General features: G+C 39.4%; 1 long non-coding RNA gene across 1 annotated transcript; it reads right to left on the reverse strand.

Moving 5' to 3' along the window:
* Window positions 1-7993: 7993 nt before the first annotated feature.
* LOC127569062 (uncharacterized) lies at window positions 7994-13841 on the reverse strand. Its single transcript, XR_007956139.1, has 3 exons — window positions 13473-13841; window positions 12464-12584; window positions 7994-8608 (listed from the first exon to the last, which is right to left on the reverse strand). It is a non-coding gene; the product is annotated as an uncharacterized LOC127569062 (long non-coding RNA).
* Between the last annotated feature and the right edge of the window lie 2887 nt (window positions 13842-16728).

The raw sequence follows: 16728 nt of genomic DNA on the forward strand, positions 1-16728 counted from the left end.
CAGTTTCACAAGTTGTATGTGTACTGCACAAAGGAACAACGGATTCAAAAGATAAAAGTGCCAGATGGCGGAGGCAAGACAAGTTGTGTATACTTTTGATATCTTTCTGGTCATCTGCAAGACTCAGAAGCTTAAAGCTGCTATCAGGTGAAAAGCAGAACAGCTACTTCATAATGACAACAGAAGTGTATTTGACAGTGACAAAAATTTACAATATTATAACTTTTCAGTGGTTGTGAGATAGAATGATTAAAGCAAATATAATGTAGGTCATATATTATATATGACAGCAATCTGTAAGCATTGGGGTGCAGTTCTTAAATACAGTTACTAAACTGATAAAGAAAATAACTGTTGATGCTGGAAATGAAATGCAGATGTGCAGTTTAAATAGCCATTATGGTCAGCTCGGGCATTGTGAGCTGAAGAGCCTGTTCCTGTGCTCAGCCAGTCAAGCAGCATCTGTGGAAAGAGAAATAAAGTTAGTGTTTTGGATTGAAGACCTTTTTGTCAGAATGCACAGACAAAGAGAGAATCGCATATTGCACTATTTGCAGACTTGGGATAACCTCCCAGTATCCAGGTTTACTCTGTATGATTGCAAGTGAGGCAGTTTGGTCAGGTCCTCACTGAATCCAACACCCAGACTGACCAGTTCGTGGATTCCCTGACATCTGACCAACTTTCCTGTACCTCTTCTGGGCCACGGAGTTGCAGGAGAAGCAGTAAGAAAAAGGGAAAAAAAGTTTTGTGCAGATCAAGGGTGTGCATATGAAAGTATTTCCATTCTTTAATAGAATTGTGTAAAACAAAAATCTTGCATCCTTGTGTTGTCCATTCTGGGTTGTCAGCTGGAAACCTACCTTTTCAGTGACTTCCTGATGAATTGGATTGATGAGCACCAAATTGTGATGAGTGGACAGTTATTTACAAGCTTGCTTTTTTTCCTACCTGTGCGATTGGTAAGGGTGTTGTGAGAGGAGGGAGGTGGTTGGTGGTGATGAGAGTGGCCATTGGACATGGCTGTAACATTGATCTGATGGTGTTACCTAATCTTTCATTGATAAGGAAATCCATGCAAATGGGCAGCAAAGTGACCCAGTGGTGCTGCATTAGGATTGCCCAGCTTCCTCCTCTGCATCCTCTGATTTGATCAGAGGTGAATGCCTATACCCAACTGCAGGTGTAAAGCTCCTGATGATGTACTGTTGTGCAGTACATTACAATTGTTATGGACACCCTGGCTGGTGAGAATGAAAGGTGATCTCCAGATCTGTCTAGGCACCCTTGAATGCATTAGTCACTAGCCCATCACTTATCTATCATCTGTTGTTTGTTGTGGTGCTTATCAGTTATGCTGCTTTTGGGTGTCATTGGCTAGTTCTGAAGTGTGAATCTTCTGACTCCCGGTAAGATGACCACTTGAACCACCAGGTAAGTCTGTTGATGTACTATTGTAAGCTGCAGCTCATTGGACAGGGCTATTTCCTCTAAGGTTATGTGTTCAAGTCTGACTCTACCGTCTTGAGCATTTGAGAGAACGCTGATGATTGTTTTTTGGTTGAGATGTTAAACCAAGACTCTGTTATCTCATGTTGATACAAAAATATTCTATGACACTGTTGTAAAATAGAGCAGGATTGTTACCACTTGCCAGTACTTGTGCCTCTACTCATCACCTGGGACTGTGTCTACAGTAGGCTGTAGCTGTCCCTTAGCAACAATCCATAGTAAGAATGGCACCCATTCGGATCTGAGCAGAAATTGGCCTCTCACCACAAGTAATCTCACTGAGCTCTTTCCCAGTGGGCAATAAGACTGCAGCTAGGAGCAGTGTGTGTTTATTGTTTTAAATAACTGATTTTTTTTTTAACAAGCCACCATTTTGATTTCATCTTATCGTGGTTTCCATGGCAAGCTTCCAGAACCCCAAGAAACCTGTGAATGTGGTATTAAGTTTAAATACTGGTTAAAATATTGTTGAAGTTGATTTGCATACTTAAATTACAAATTCAACTCTCTGATGGGAGCTGCACACATCCACAGGAATGCCCATGTTAAACTTGGCAGAGTCATTATTAGAGTAATATCGAGCGATACAGCACGGATACAGGCCCTTTGGCCCAACCAGTCCATGCCAGCCATGGTGCCCACCCAGCTAGTCCCAATTTGCTGCATTCGGCCTATATCCCTCTAAGCCCCGCCTCTTCACGTACCTATCCAAGTACTTCTTAAATGATACTATTGTACCTGCCTCAACCAGCTCATTCCATATACTCACCATCGTCTGCATAGGGAAAAAGTTGCCCCACGAGTCCCTTTTGAATCTTTCTCCTCTCACCTTAAACCTATGGCCCTTAGTTTTGGACTCCTCTACCCTGGGGAAAAGACAGTTACCATTTGCCTTATCTATGCCTCTCGTAATTTTGAACACCTTACCCCCCCTCATTCTCCTACATTCAAGGAATAAAGACCTAGCCTGACCACCTCTCCCTATAACTCAGGCCCTCTTGTCCTGGCAGCATTCTCGTAAATCTTTTCTGCACTCTTTCCAGTTTAGCCACATCTTTTCTATAGTAGGGTACAAAATACTCCAAGTGTGGCCTCACCAACAACTTGTACAACTGCACCGTAATGTCGTAACTCCTGTACTCAATGTCCTGACTGATGAAGGCCAGTGTGCTAAGCGCCTTTTTCACCACCCTGTCTACCTGTGACGCCACTTTCAACGAACTATGCATGTGTACTCCTAGGTCCCTTTGTTCCGTTACACTCCCTAGTGCCCCACCATTCATAGCATAAGTCCTACACTGATTGGACTTTCCAAAATGCATCACCTCACATTTATCTGTATTGAAATCCATTTGCCACTTCTTGGCCCACTTCCCTTACTGAACAAGATCCCCTTGTAATCTATGATCACCTTCTTCACCTCCTGAGTATTATTATAGGGCAACTTCTGGATGAAGATCTATTTTTTTTTCTCCACCATAATTCCTCTAGCCTGCACCCAAACTTATGCATTGTTCCAGGTTTAAAATACTCCACTTTAAAATACAGCCTTGTACTAGAATATGCAAGGTTTAAGCATATACATATTTGGTATATGTTCCGTAAATGTATAGATCTATTTTAACTTCAATAATAATAAAGGAATTAACAACTCATAGCCCATCTCCATTTATGATGGCTAACATTAACTAAAATCTTAATCACATCTGGGAAGAACTGGAAGCAAGGAAACAGTGGAGGACTGTCTCTATTAATTAATGACAGGTCTAGCATAGAGTGTTGACCCAAGTTCAAGAGTGGTCTGTATGGAGATGAGGAAAAAAGGCAGTGAATCATTTGTGGGAGTGGTGTACATGCCCCCTCACAAATACTACTTGATAGGATGGAAGAATTAATGGTACTTGTTGGAAAGGTACAGTGATAATTACGGTGAATTTCAATATGTATATCCCTGGAAAATGAAAGGTAACCTAGATGAGGGATCATTGAGTTGTTTTGGGATTGTTTCTTAGAATGGCGTGGTTTGAGCCGAACAGGGAGCAGTTTACACCAGACCTGGTATAACACAATGAGATAGGATTAATTAATGACCAACAAGTGAAGGCATGCAAGTTAGCAGCAATCACTTTAACATTCAGTTTGAGAAAAAGAATGGGTCCAAGATGAGTATTCAATTTAAAGGGAATTATGAGGGCATGACATCGGAGCTAACTAAAGTGAATTGCAAAATTATGTTAAGGATTCATTTGATCAAGATGCAGTAATAGATACTTAAGAGGATTTTTCAGAATACACAAGATGTATTTTCAACATGAAAAGAAATCTAAGAGAATATTTCACCTTAACTACAAAAGTTGGAGATACTGTCAAACTTAAAGATAAAAAATATGATTATGCAAAACCAGGTGGTTGATCAGAAGATTGGACAGAATATTACAAAATACCAAAGAATGATTAAATAATAATAAAGAAGGAAAAATTAGGCTGCGAGCTACAGCTAGCTAGACTGATATAAACAGATAGCAGAAGTTTCTATAGATATAAAAGTAGCAAAGTGAATGTTGGTCAAAAGTGAATCTGGGGAATTATTAATGGAAAATAAGGTGATGGCAGATTAACTAAGCAGGTATTTTGCATCAGGCTTTACTATGGTAGATTTAAATTACTTCCCAGAAATAGCTGTAAATCAGAAATTGAAAGGAGGGAGGAATTCGGGAAAATTACTATCACCAGGGATATGATCCAGAGTGAAACGCTGGGCCAACAAGCTTCTGGGTCCTGATGGATCACTTCCCAAGGTCTGAACAGTAGTGGGTAGTACAAAAGTTGATATGATGGTTTTAGTTTACCAAAATTCCCAACATTCAGGGAAGATTCCTTTGAACTGGTAAATAGTGAATGTAACTCCATTATTCAGAAAGACAGGGAGACAATAAACAGGAAGTGACAGGCCAGAAATAACAGAATGCTGTCGTTGCATTGAATGACTGCATGAATATATATGAAATGCTCATTGCAATTATTAATGTTTATTCTAAAACCAGTTAGCTTTATTTTCTCTACGACAAATGTTAAGCTATTATTAAACATATTGTAGGCGGGCATTTGGAAAACTTCAAGGTAATGAGACAAATTCAGCATGATTTTGTGAAAGGGAAATCACATCTGATCAATTAACTGGAGTTCTTTGAAGAAGTAACATGCTGTGGATGAAGGAGAACTTGTGAATGAACTATACTTGCCTTTCAAAGGTCATTGTGGAAAACAAAAGACCACGCTGTAGTGGACTGGCTGGCTGACAGGAATCTGGAGTAGTTAAAAATAGGTCTTTTTCTTGTCAAATTGTAACAAGTGGTGTGCCACAGGGATCTATCTGTGCTGAGAGCTCAACTTTCTATCATTTATATAAATGACATAGATGATAGCACTGAAGGTATTCTTTTATCCCCTGAGATTTAGAAGCGTGAGAAGGGACACACAAGATTGAGAGAGATCTCAACAAAGTGGATAAGGAGTTGATGTTTCTGCCCATGACAGAATCAACAACCAGTGGTCCAGGAGCAACAAATGAATAAACATTTTGTATTTTTTTGATGGTGTTAATAGAAGAAACACTTACAGGATCCAGAGGGAATCCCTGCTCCTTTAACATCTTATCTGAAAAAATGCCACGTGGTTACATTAAAAATGCAAGAAGTGATATATTTCGATAAATAAGATGGATAACTGGATGTTTAAAAATACATTCAAGGACACTGGGCAGTGCAACAATTTAGCGAATGTGGAATAAGTTAAACAGAATAAAGGGGAATTAAGAGGAAGTGGATTTTAATGTGATGGAGGAGAGGGGTCAGCAGGATGAAGGTCCCCAGAGTGTGGAAGCTTTAACAATAATGACTGGGCATGAGCACTCCGAAGGTTGAAGAAACTTGATGATATCTCCACGCTGACTGACACACAGGAATTGATTGCTGTTATTTTATCATACTTCATTTGCAAAATGTTGGTAATTTTCATTTGGCACTTGAAACACACAATACTATGGTGGCCTGGAATGATTTCATCATTATATTTTAAATTGCTGTGTTGTCTGTGTTTATTCTTATTGCTGTAGTAACTTAAATTCTGAATTAAATTTTTGTGCATACTAAGTGATTCAACTTTTGTTTCTTGGAGTAATACATTCAATGCAACATTGAGTTATAACACCTGGGGTGCAATAAATGTGGGTTCTGCGGATTCCAGACAGAGACAGCTTCCTGTTTGTGATAAAGATAGATGACAGTTTTTTCCATTCAGTCGGCAAAGGAAGGAATTTGTGGCTACATATTTACCATTCTTATTGTAGATTATTGGCAAAGTTATCTCTTCTGCAAATGTTAGAAGTGAAGACAGTTCACAATTCTTCATGCAGCACAAGATTTTAATGAGCTTCCAAACCATTTGGAAACAGAGTATCGATGGCTTTTACTTGCATGGTGTTAGCATGGTATGGTAAATTCTAGTGCAATCCTCTGCATGTGTTGTGCTTCTGCATAGACCATTAGCTGTGCAGAAATTATATATGTGCAAGGCACTTCTGATGTTGCAATATTCAAGTGCATGTATGTGCTTCTGGAACTGCCAGTGGGCTTCAAATGCAGGCGCAGGCCTGCTCCAGTATAAAGTTAATGCACCTGTACTTGCTGGTGTCAGTGTCGGGAGCTGTTTGCCTGGGAAGCAAACCAGGAATCCTTCAATGATGGAGTCAGTATTTTTGTCATATCTAAAGCTGCCCCCTTTTTTCTGGGGTGGGGGTGATCTCTGTTCCTTGCTCTGGGTGCCCATCTCAGATGTTCTATCATCCATTTGACAGGTAGTATCTTCACCCATGTACTGCCAATCACTGAAACAAGAATTTGACCCAAGTTGTCCCCACTTCTGACATGATGGGTCTATTGAGACTGCTGCCTTAGAAACTTTTGCAATGGTAGGAGATCTGGGTTTAAAGTTCATGATTCTCTAGTGAATTTGCAAATAGCATTGTGAATCTCTAATCCACTCATTGGAAGCACAAAAGGAGCACTACCTCCCAAACTACTCACCTATCAGCCACATCCAGCACCTCCTGCTCACTTGTGGAACAATCCATAGCATCCTACATTGGCCTTATCAGCTACCATGTAACCCATAGAACCAGAGTGGAAGCAAGTCATCCTTATTCTCAAGGGACTGTCCAAGCAGCAAATTCACAGCCTCACATATCCAAAGCAGTTCACAGGCAATGAGATACTTTTGAAATGTAGACTGTTATATGCAAAATGTGCAGAACACTTGGTTTAAATCTTAGTCTGGAGGAAGCCAGACAGGGCGGGGTTCTTTCTATAAAAATACTGTGGATTTTCACCCCCCCAATGAGCTAATAAGCTCATGGTGATTTGCACCAGTTTTATTTTTAACTTTCCAATATTTTGACTGAGTTACACTTTCATTTAGTGGGATTTAAAGTTACATTCCCTGGATTATTAGTGTAGGCCTCTTGGGTATTTCTCCAGAAATATAACCATTACACAACTGGATTCACTACAAATAATTACAAGAAATCTATTGGGTCATCAAGTAACAAAATGCATACTAAATACTACTGGAAAAGGGTATGATCAGCATACAGAAGGGCTATGGAAGAAGGCCTTTAGTTGCTCATGTCTGCACTCAAATGTACAATGCACTGGCAAAGGGATCACAACAGATGTTAAAGAAATAGTGCATCATTCGTCTGCTAAATACAAACAGTTGTTAATTTTGGTAAAATACCCTGCACTTCTATTGTTGCTGAAGTTTTAAAAAAAAAATAAAGTTTTGAATGAAATAGATAAAGAATGGTGGAGAAAGCTCACGTAGAACATAAATGCTGGCACGGACAATTAGGACCAAATAGCCTGCTTCGATTATAACTTTCGTTATCTTGTAACCAGTAACTGTGACTTACTTTACCACCCTCCCCCTAGTGATGAATAAAGAAAGTGACTTGATAATGTGTAAAGTGAATATATAAAAACTTGCATTTGATCGAATCTGTCACACTATCCCAAAACAGAAGTTAGATGCACAATGCCAAAAATAAATCAACACAGCAATCTTGCTACCACTTTCAATATTTATTTCAGCTGTGCAACAGGATAGCTCTTCAGACACAGCAGAAAATAAGTTAGTGGTTAAGTCATGCCTGGGACCAACTGAGTAAGATCTTTCCTTAAATTCTTACATCAAACTCCAAATACATATCTTAAATAGATATGAACAAATAAAGAATTATTTTTCATTCCAGAAGTAAAGTCCATTACCATGCTACAATACTTCTACAATGGAGAAAGAGCTTCTAATTACTCAGATGGAGATCAAGCAGATGCTATTGCAGTCTGTAAACAATCCATCTACCTCTTGATGGGACATGTACAAAATTATAAACATTTCAAAGGCACCAATGCCTTTTTCTTTATTGATCCTAATGACCTTTCTCATTTTTCATACTTGATTCCAACTAATAACTATTTTCTGTTATGTATTTTTAGATACATCGATACTGGCAAGTCCAATGTTACTGAGAACATGTAAAAAAAAGCATCTGTAAACGGCTGAAGCATGTCTACAAACTGCATATTAAACTTAAAATATTCCTAATCCTTAAGTGCTTTCATGCCATAATGGTAGCTCAACAGTAGAAATAATGAAAACATTTTACTGATAGGAGGATGTGCACATGTAAATAAAGAGATATACACATGCATCTTGCAGAAACAAACAGAATATTGCCATGAAACCTTGTACAAATAAGTAGCACAACATTTAGATAACTGACATGATATTTCTCCTGCTGGTCCTTCTTCTTTCAGTGTCTTTCTCCTGCACTTTAGGTGGGTTCACAGTAAAATGCGTTAATGATCTTTATTTTTGGTTGATCTTCTATGTTTTAGTGCTGCAAGAACGGTGGGTGGAATGCGTGTGTATCGCTTTTTATCCCAGCCAAACAACAGTTTCTGTGGTAGAGACTCCTGGCACTCAGCAGCTCCAGGGACTCTGGCGCAATCCTGCTGCGAAACTGCTGTCCAATTCTTCTCTGTCGGTTTAAAAACAAGGTTGCTGAGGTGAGCTTGGATATGGAATAAATATGATTGATGTGAATAATATCCAGTTAAAAGGTTGTCTGGTGTACTGATGTTAATACAAGAGGAAAGGTAATTGGGAAAACTAATGGGACTTAACACAAGTCTCCTAGAACTGATTGCTTACCTAATATACTCTAAAAGAAGTGGCTGCAGTGATAGTGGATGATTTGGTCATGATCTTCCAAAGTTCTCAGATTCTGGAAAATCCCAGTGGACTGAAAAACCACACAGATATGCCTCAAATGTAGGAAAGGAGGGAGACGGATACAGGAAATGATAGGAGAGCTAGCATAATATGTCATTGGGAAAATGCTGGAATCTATAATTAAGGAAGTAGCAAAACATTTAGAAAGTCATAACCTGATACTCTGCTTGATTGTATTATCAGGGAAATTAGGTTGACAAATTTATTAGAGTTATTTGAAAATGTGATAAGCAGAGGAAATCAAGGAGAACCAGATGTGTATTTGGATTTCTAAATAAGCATTTGATACGGTGCTGTATAAATGGTTACTGGACAAAATATGAGCTTTTAGCAAAGCGGGTAACAGTGGCATGGATGGAGGATTGGCTAACCAAGATGGTGATAATTGAGGCATTATCCAAATTGGTGCTGGGGCCTCCACCATTTAGTCTACATCAATGACTTGCACAAAGGGACAGGGTGTGCTGTATTCTCATTTGCCAATGATACTAAGGTAGGAAGGAAAGGACAGAAACAGGCTGCAAAGACATGAGGATTGGTAAAGTGAATAGGCAAAAATAATTGGTAGATGGAGTATAATGGAAAATGTCTGATGGGAAGAACAGAAAAGCATAATGTTTTTTAAATGTTACAGTACTGACAGACATGACTGTCCTCGTGTTTGAAACATAGAAAATTCGCCTGTAGGTGCAGCAAGTAATCAGGAAGGCAAATGGAGTGTTAACCTTTACTGCAAAGGTGGCTGAGTATAAAAACAGGAAATCTTGCTCCAACTATGCATGGGTAGTGATGAGATGTGCTTCATATCCTTTCCAATGATGGGACCATACCTAGAGCATTGCTCAAAGGTTTGGTTGTCTTTATTTAAGGAGGAATATACTTGCACTGGAGTGGTTCAGGAAAGATTGATTTTGGGGATGTTGCAGATACCTTTCTGAGGAAGGTTTGGGCATTTGCTTATTAGACTTTAGAAGGATGAGAGGTTGAAATACTTTGGGGTCTTGAAGGGGTAGTTCCTGAGTGGATGTTCCCCCTTTATGGGGGAATCCAGAACCAGGGGGCATTGTTTCTGAATAATGGGTTGGCCACATAAGATGGAGAAGATGTATTTACTCTTTCCGAAAAGTTATGAATCTTCGGAATTTTCTACCCCAGAGATCTGTGGAGGCTCAGTATTAAATATAGTCAAGGCTGAGGTAAATAGATTCTTGGACTTTAGGAGAGTCAAGGGTTCAGGAAGCGGGCGGGAAAGTGAAGCTGAGCCTAAGATCAGATCAGCCATGACCTTATCAAATGGTGGGGCAAATGGTATACTTTTGCTCCTATTTCTTGTGTTTTTGTACTGCTGATTCTGCAATATCAGATCAAACTTGGTCCTCAAAGGGCTCACATTTTCATCTATTTTCATGCCCAAAACCACAGCAGTGTGGTTAATTCTTAACTACCCTCCGAAGGTGACCAGCCACTGTTATAGAAAAACCACAACCATTCAAGTTAATTCTGTCTAAATAGGAATTGTTAATCACACCTTTCCTGGAGCAATATATTTGCACAGATACTACTGTAGAATGGGGCACACATTTTTTTAAGTGTCTTCTGGAAATCCATATTCATTGGTTATGGGTCAATGCCAATATTTACTGTCCATTCCTAATTGCTTTTGAACTGCGTGCATTACTGAACCATTTCAGAGAACTGGTAAGGGGAAACCACAGTGTTGAGTTGCTTATGTGGCAGACCAGATAAGGATGGCTGATTTCATTCTCTAATAAATATAAATGGACTGGATGTATTTTGGAAATAGTTGCTTGTTCACCATTCTTGATCCTAGGTTTTCAGTTCAGATTTATTTATTTGATTGAATTTAAATTCCAGCTGATGCCTGACAGTGCAATGTGTCTCTGAAAACATCCAATGACTAAGTATTTTTCTTTAATGCATGTTAAGGTGCAAATATTGAATGTAAGCACCTCCAGACAGCATGCTATCTGAAGCAGATGGAAACAAGATCTGGTATTGTGCAATGAAATGGGAATAATTAATGACCTTACAGTGAAAGCATCCGTAATTAGCAGTGATCATAATGTGATTGAATTGTACATTCAGTTTGAGGGAAAGACTAGTATTTTAAATTTAAGGGTAATTATGAAAGCATGTAAGCAAAGCTAACTAAAGTGAACTGGCAAATTAAGTTAAGGGATTGGCCATATGAGAAGCAGTGGCAGCTAGTTAAGGTGATTTTCTAGACTACACAAAATAGATAGGAGAAAGGAAAAATTCCAAGGGAAGGATCTGTCACCCAAGATTCATTTAAAAAAAAATAACTGCACAAGGACAGGTGGCAGGTCAGAAGATTATATAAAATGCTTTTGTTTTTTAAAAAAAAGCAAAGGATGTCTGAAAGATTGATAAGTTCAGAAAAATTAGGGTACATGATAAAGCTAACCAGAAATATAAAAATGGACAATAAGAGAAATTAAAACTAATAACAATGTGAGCATTGGTCATATAGAAAATGAGTGCAGGGAAAACAAGGAAATGGTAGATGAATTAAATGGGTATTATGCAACAGTCTTCATTACAGAGGATACAAGAAACATCTTGGAAATTATCACAAATTGGGAATTTGAAGGGAGGACCTCGGGGCTGGGGGGGATTACTAAGGCTCCTCACAGATTTTATTCTAACTTAAAAGAAGTGCTCCTGAAATAATTGATACATTGATTTTAATTTTTCAAAATTCCCTAGACTGATGGAAGTACAACCAGATTGAAAGATAGCAAATTATAATGTATAATAAATGATGGTAAACTAGTTTATTCAAAATAGTAAGACAAAGCAGAAAACTATTGGCGAAGTTAGCTTAACATCTGTCAGAGGGAAAACTTCAAAAGCTATTATTAAATATGTTATAACAGGGCAATTACAAAAATTAAAGATAATTAGAAAGTCAACATGGTTATGTGAAAGGAAAATAATGTTTGACTAATTTGTTGAGTTACTTAGTTCTTTGTAGCAATAAGGCTTTCTGTGGATGCAGCGGGACACCCAGATCTCTCTGTGTGATCTGCAAAGGTACAAGTAACTGAGAGAGCTAACAGTGTTATTGTTCAGTACAAAAGTAGGGAGATGATTCTTCAGTTATATGGGGTCACATCTGGAATACTACGTACAGTATTAGTCTCCTTTAAGGAAGGATGTAAGTAGTTGAAAGCATTTCACAGAAGACAAACACATGGGATGAGCAGGTTGTCATGTGAGGAAAGTTTGGACAGGCTAGGCTTTGAACTGATGGAGTTTGGAATAGTGAGAGGGAACTTGATTGAAACTCGTAAGATCCTGAGGGATCTTGACAGGGTGGATGAGAAGAGCATGTTTCCTATTGTGGGAGAATCTAGAACTAGGGGTCATTTGTTTGAAAATCAGGGGTTGCCCACTTAAGACAAAGATGAGGCAATTTTTTTTTCTGAGGGTGGTGTGTCTTTGGAATGCTCATCCACAAAAGGCTTTCATAAATTTTTAATGCAGAGGTGGATTAAAATGAACAATTACTGGATTAGAGCGGAACCGGTTTGGAGGATGACAAGAAAGCAACACTTACTATCAGCAGTTATTGGGCTCATCTGTAGTGAAAGATGAAGGGTTCGGGAACAAAACCACTTGCAGGCTTTGGCTGGCAGCTCTAGTATAATATACTTTGAGTCATCAGCAACACAAACTGGCTGAAAGAATGAGGATCAAAGAATCACAGAAGGCAACTGAAAGAAATGTGAGCATTGCAGTATACAGCAGTGAATCCCTGGCTGAGTGCATGCAAAGCCTGAGTTCTCGGGGTCCTCCTTGCAAACAAAGATTGCAGTTTCCTAGACGTCATTCTACTTGGCCTCCTCCCAAATCTCCACATCTTTCCCTAAGATCGCTAAAATTGTCTATCTAAATGAGCATTTTTTTTCATGTGTATACCTATCCTTGTAAGTTTCACTCGAATCTTAAGGGAAAATAGTGAATGTAAACATTTGATCGTGCAACTTAATGACTAATATTCAATGTGCCCACATATTTTCTGTCAAAACTCTTGAGTAACAACGAGAACCAGAATCTTCCTTGTGATGACCAACGCAGCCCAGATACTGATCTGAACTTTGAACCCCCCCCCCCCCATGTAAACAGGACTCATTACCACAATTACAGTCCATCTACAAATCATATATATAATTGTATTAGGCAGTATATTCTTTAGAATATAATTCTTCTGAATCCTTCATAATCCTAACACCCCTTATAATGTTTATTAGAATTTAGCAGAGCTTTGTGTGACTTGAATGCATGTTATGAATGTATAAAACTGTTATAAAGATAAAATCGTAAACCCGACACACACTAGCTGCGCACTGTGGTCAGTTAATAACATGCGACAGGCTCCAAAACAAGCATAGAATATCACCCTACACACAATGTTAAACTTGCAACATTCCAAGATTATAAGGACCTGCAAGATGCGAGTTCCCGGACCCTTTCAAACACTCTTGTTCTGCAGGAGGAAAGAGACGAGAGTTCTCGCATGAGGCAAGAATTTTTCATTATCTCTTAGACAAATGGCATTTACTTACCTTGTTTTTAGACCATTTGCCTTTTCTGATGGTGATGCTGAAGTTCCTCTCTTTGGAAGGAAGCCAACCCTTTTCGTCATCCAGAAAGAACACCAGGAAAGCACTGTACAGCTTGACCTCCTTCAGTGCTTCTTTCCATGCTGAATTTTGAAATTCCAGTTCAATCACTTCCTTCCAGCTCACTGTTTAATTATACAGCCACAAATATGTTGCAAATTACAATGGGAAAAACAAAAATAAAAGAACTTGGCAGTTAATGTGGAGCAGCATTAGTTTCTATGTGACCCAGGGGCTTGACCTTGCTAAGAAGCTGCAATTGTTTATTATTTACATAATACTTTTATACAAGTACAATTACAGCTTCTGAAGTCCTTCAGTTCTGTCTGCTATTCTCATTGCTGGCTAGAAAAAACGTTTGTGTGTGTAATTTGGGGGGTGGGGGGGGGCTTGGATGTTTTCACTCTAATCTTCAGGAGAAAAAATGCATGTAAACAAACGATAAAAGCTTTGCCAAACATGATACAATGCCCTAAAATCACCGCAAACAAAGCCACTGTAATGAAAAGGGCTTGTAAATCTTTACACTCATTTCTTTCATGAAACGATATTCATTGATATCTTTTCCCCATTGCTAAGAAGTACAGGGCATGTTTTAATAAAGCTGTTCTTCAAATTCAGCCCCACATTGAGCAGATTCATAACAAGCCACAGACTGCATTGCTGTTCAGGCAACTTTGGCACCCATAGTCATCTCTGGCTGTGCTGCCAGACGCCCTATAGTTGAAGTTTTGCAAGTATGTTTAGAGCTTTGTATTTTCTTTGGTGAAGGATTTGTACAGAAAGCAGTAACATAGCTCAAGGAACCCTCTTCAGATAACAGCAGACCTCTCTGCATGTCCATTGAAACCTCAGAGGTAGTAGCTAAAAGTCTCGAGCAGCATCATTAGTCCATGTTAATTCTAAATCACAAAGTACAGCTCTGACATTCAGTCCAGGATAAATAAGTGTAGTTCAATGATATATTTTAATATTTCTTACAAGTAGGTGAATGAATGTTTGTATGACAATATGAGATGGAGCAAGCTGCTATGTTTGGGACTACTTTGCCTGAAAAGATTACAGAAGCAGATTCAATAGTAACTTTCAAAAGGATTTGGAACTTTATAAGGATTATGGGTTAATAGCAGAGTGTGGGACTAACTTCTTTCATTAAGAGAGGGACCTCTATTAACCTATTTTGTAAACTTTAATTATAAACAAGGCCAGTGCTAAGAGTGGCGGAGTGGTAAATATTAATTATCCAAACTTGCACTTGGATTTCAGGGCACATTTTTGATCTGCCCAGTATAAAATGAACTGCTCTTTCATATTATTTTCTAGGAATAGTAATGTTAAAGTTAAATAAATGTCTGAAAATTATTTTGTATATTCCTTGTGCGATAATAGCTTTTTACCTTTCATTTCTTCTCAAGATTATGTATGTGGGAAGGATATTTTGTTGAAGCCAATTTTATTGGTTAAGAGGACTATTTTTGAAACCACGCCTCAATGGAGAGGTTATTCAAACCTTGCTGTTTATCACACAATACCCCTATTCATTTCAGACGATCTTAATTTGCAATGGCAACAAAGGAGAGAGTGGATTTTTAGCCTACCTTGTATTAATGGCAGTGTTATTATTTTATGTAGCAAATGAAGATTTAAACGTTGCTTGAGACTCTGTAGTGGCGCGCCTTTCTCGCTCTCACACCGGCTGTAGGTGGAGAGGGGCACACCTGCCAGCAGAAGTGTTCTCAGCATTTCCCACTCCCAGGAACCCAAACAGTCCCGAGATCTCACCTGAGCCATGAGATCTAACCCATCTTCCAGCTTCTTTGCAAGCACCCTACTTTCACCTCTTTCTTTGCTGGTCTCTCCTTTCTTTCCAACTGAGCCCGAATATTTGCAGTAGGTGTCAACAGATGTGCCTCCCTTCCCGAGAAGGTCACGGAGCAGTCCTGGATCCCCCCGTCTTTGGCAGACGACTTTACCGTTCAGCATGTCGAATGCCCTTCTGTTCCATCTCGCCAGGCTCCTCGCTGTTTTGAGCCCCAGATTGTGGGATTTTGCCCGATCAGCAGGAATCCACAGAGTTAGGATCACCCAGCTCACTGCTAACAGCTTCCAAAGCAACATCTCTTCTCTCATTTCCCCTTCCTTGCCGTCTGCTGCCTCCCTCTTGACCCCCCAGCTCGCGTCCACAAAGCTGGACTCTTGTGTCCTGCTCCCTTGATTACCCGAGCTCTAATCCTCCGTAATTCCCAATCTACCACTACTTTCCACCAATCGCTCACTCTCCACCCCTGCTCCTCCAATTCCCCCTGATTTTTCCCACAGCCTCCAATACTTGAGTCTGTCTTCTTGACTGCTCGCTCTTCAGCTCTTAAACCGTTGAACCTAAACGTTTTCCCCCTCGTCCTACCGAAGGGACTGACCGGACGGAGCTAATGCGCTGGGCTCTCTGGACACTGTGTGCTGCTCGGTGACACGTGTGTGAAGGTGGGGCGCCTCCGTCTCCGAGCTGGAAGTGGTGCCCAGAATCCGGGCAAGTGTCACCGCCCACAGGCAGGGTCCTGGAGCCTTGAAGTCTAAATGTTGTGCGACCCGGCCCTGTGGCTCTGTTGACTAAGTCATTCTGGAGAATTTGCAAATAGGGTGGTTAACCGTTACAATCTTTTGGTTTGTAAAGTTTGTAGCTGCGTTTTCTGTTTTGCATTTTCCAAAACAGCTATCCCGCTTGTTCTTTCCACAGCATAAAATAACCCAGAAAAACCGTTTGGTGCAAGAGAACTTGCAGGTCACGAACACTTAGGGGTTTTCTGACCTAAAGATCATGCATCGAAGTGTGCTGTTTGCTGGCAATAGATTTGCATGATCATCAGTAAGAAAATGTAAACGGTGAAATATATCGTCACAGAGACAACTCATTCCACAAAATGAGGAATCGATAAGATTCGTTAATAAACATAAGAGGCTTGCGACGCCTATTAATGCTTTCAAAAACACATTTCTGGAAATACTCATCAGGCCCAGAGCACCTGTGGAAAGAGAAACATTGTGTCTCATTGTCTGTTAAATAATTGTGGTTAGTCACTTATTGCATTTGATATCGTGTCTTCTCCATTAGGGAATAAAATTGGAGTTTTGGTTCAATATAATTCATCAGGTGCATGGAGGTAAAACCAATGAATTTGGCATTATATATTGATATAAAATC

This window comes from Pristis pectinata, chromosome 4, assembly GCF_009764475.1.
Source record: "Pristis pectinata isolate sPriPec2 chromosome 4, sPriPec2.1.pri, whole genome shotgun sequence".
NCBI lineage: Eukaryota > Metazoa > Chordata > Chondrichthyes > Rhinopristiformes > Pristidae > Pristis > Pristis pectinata.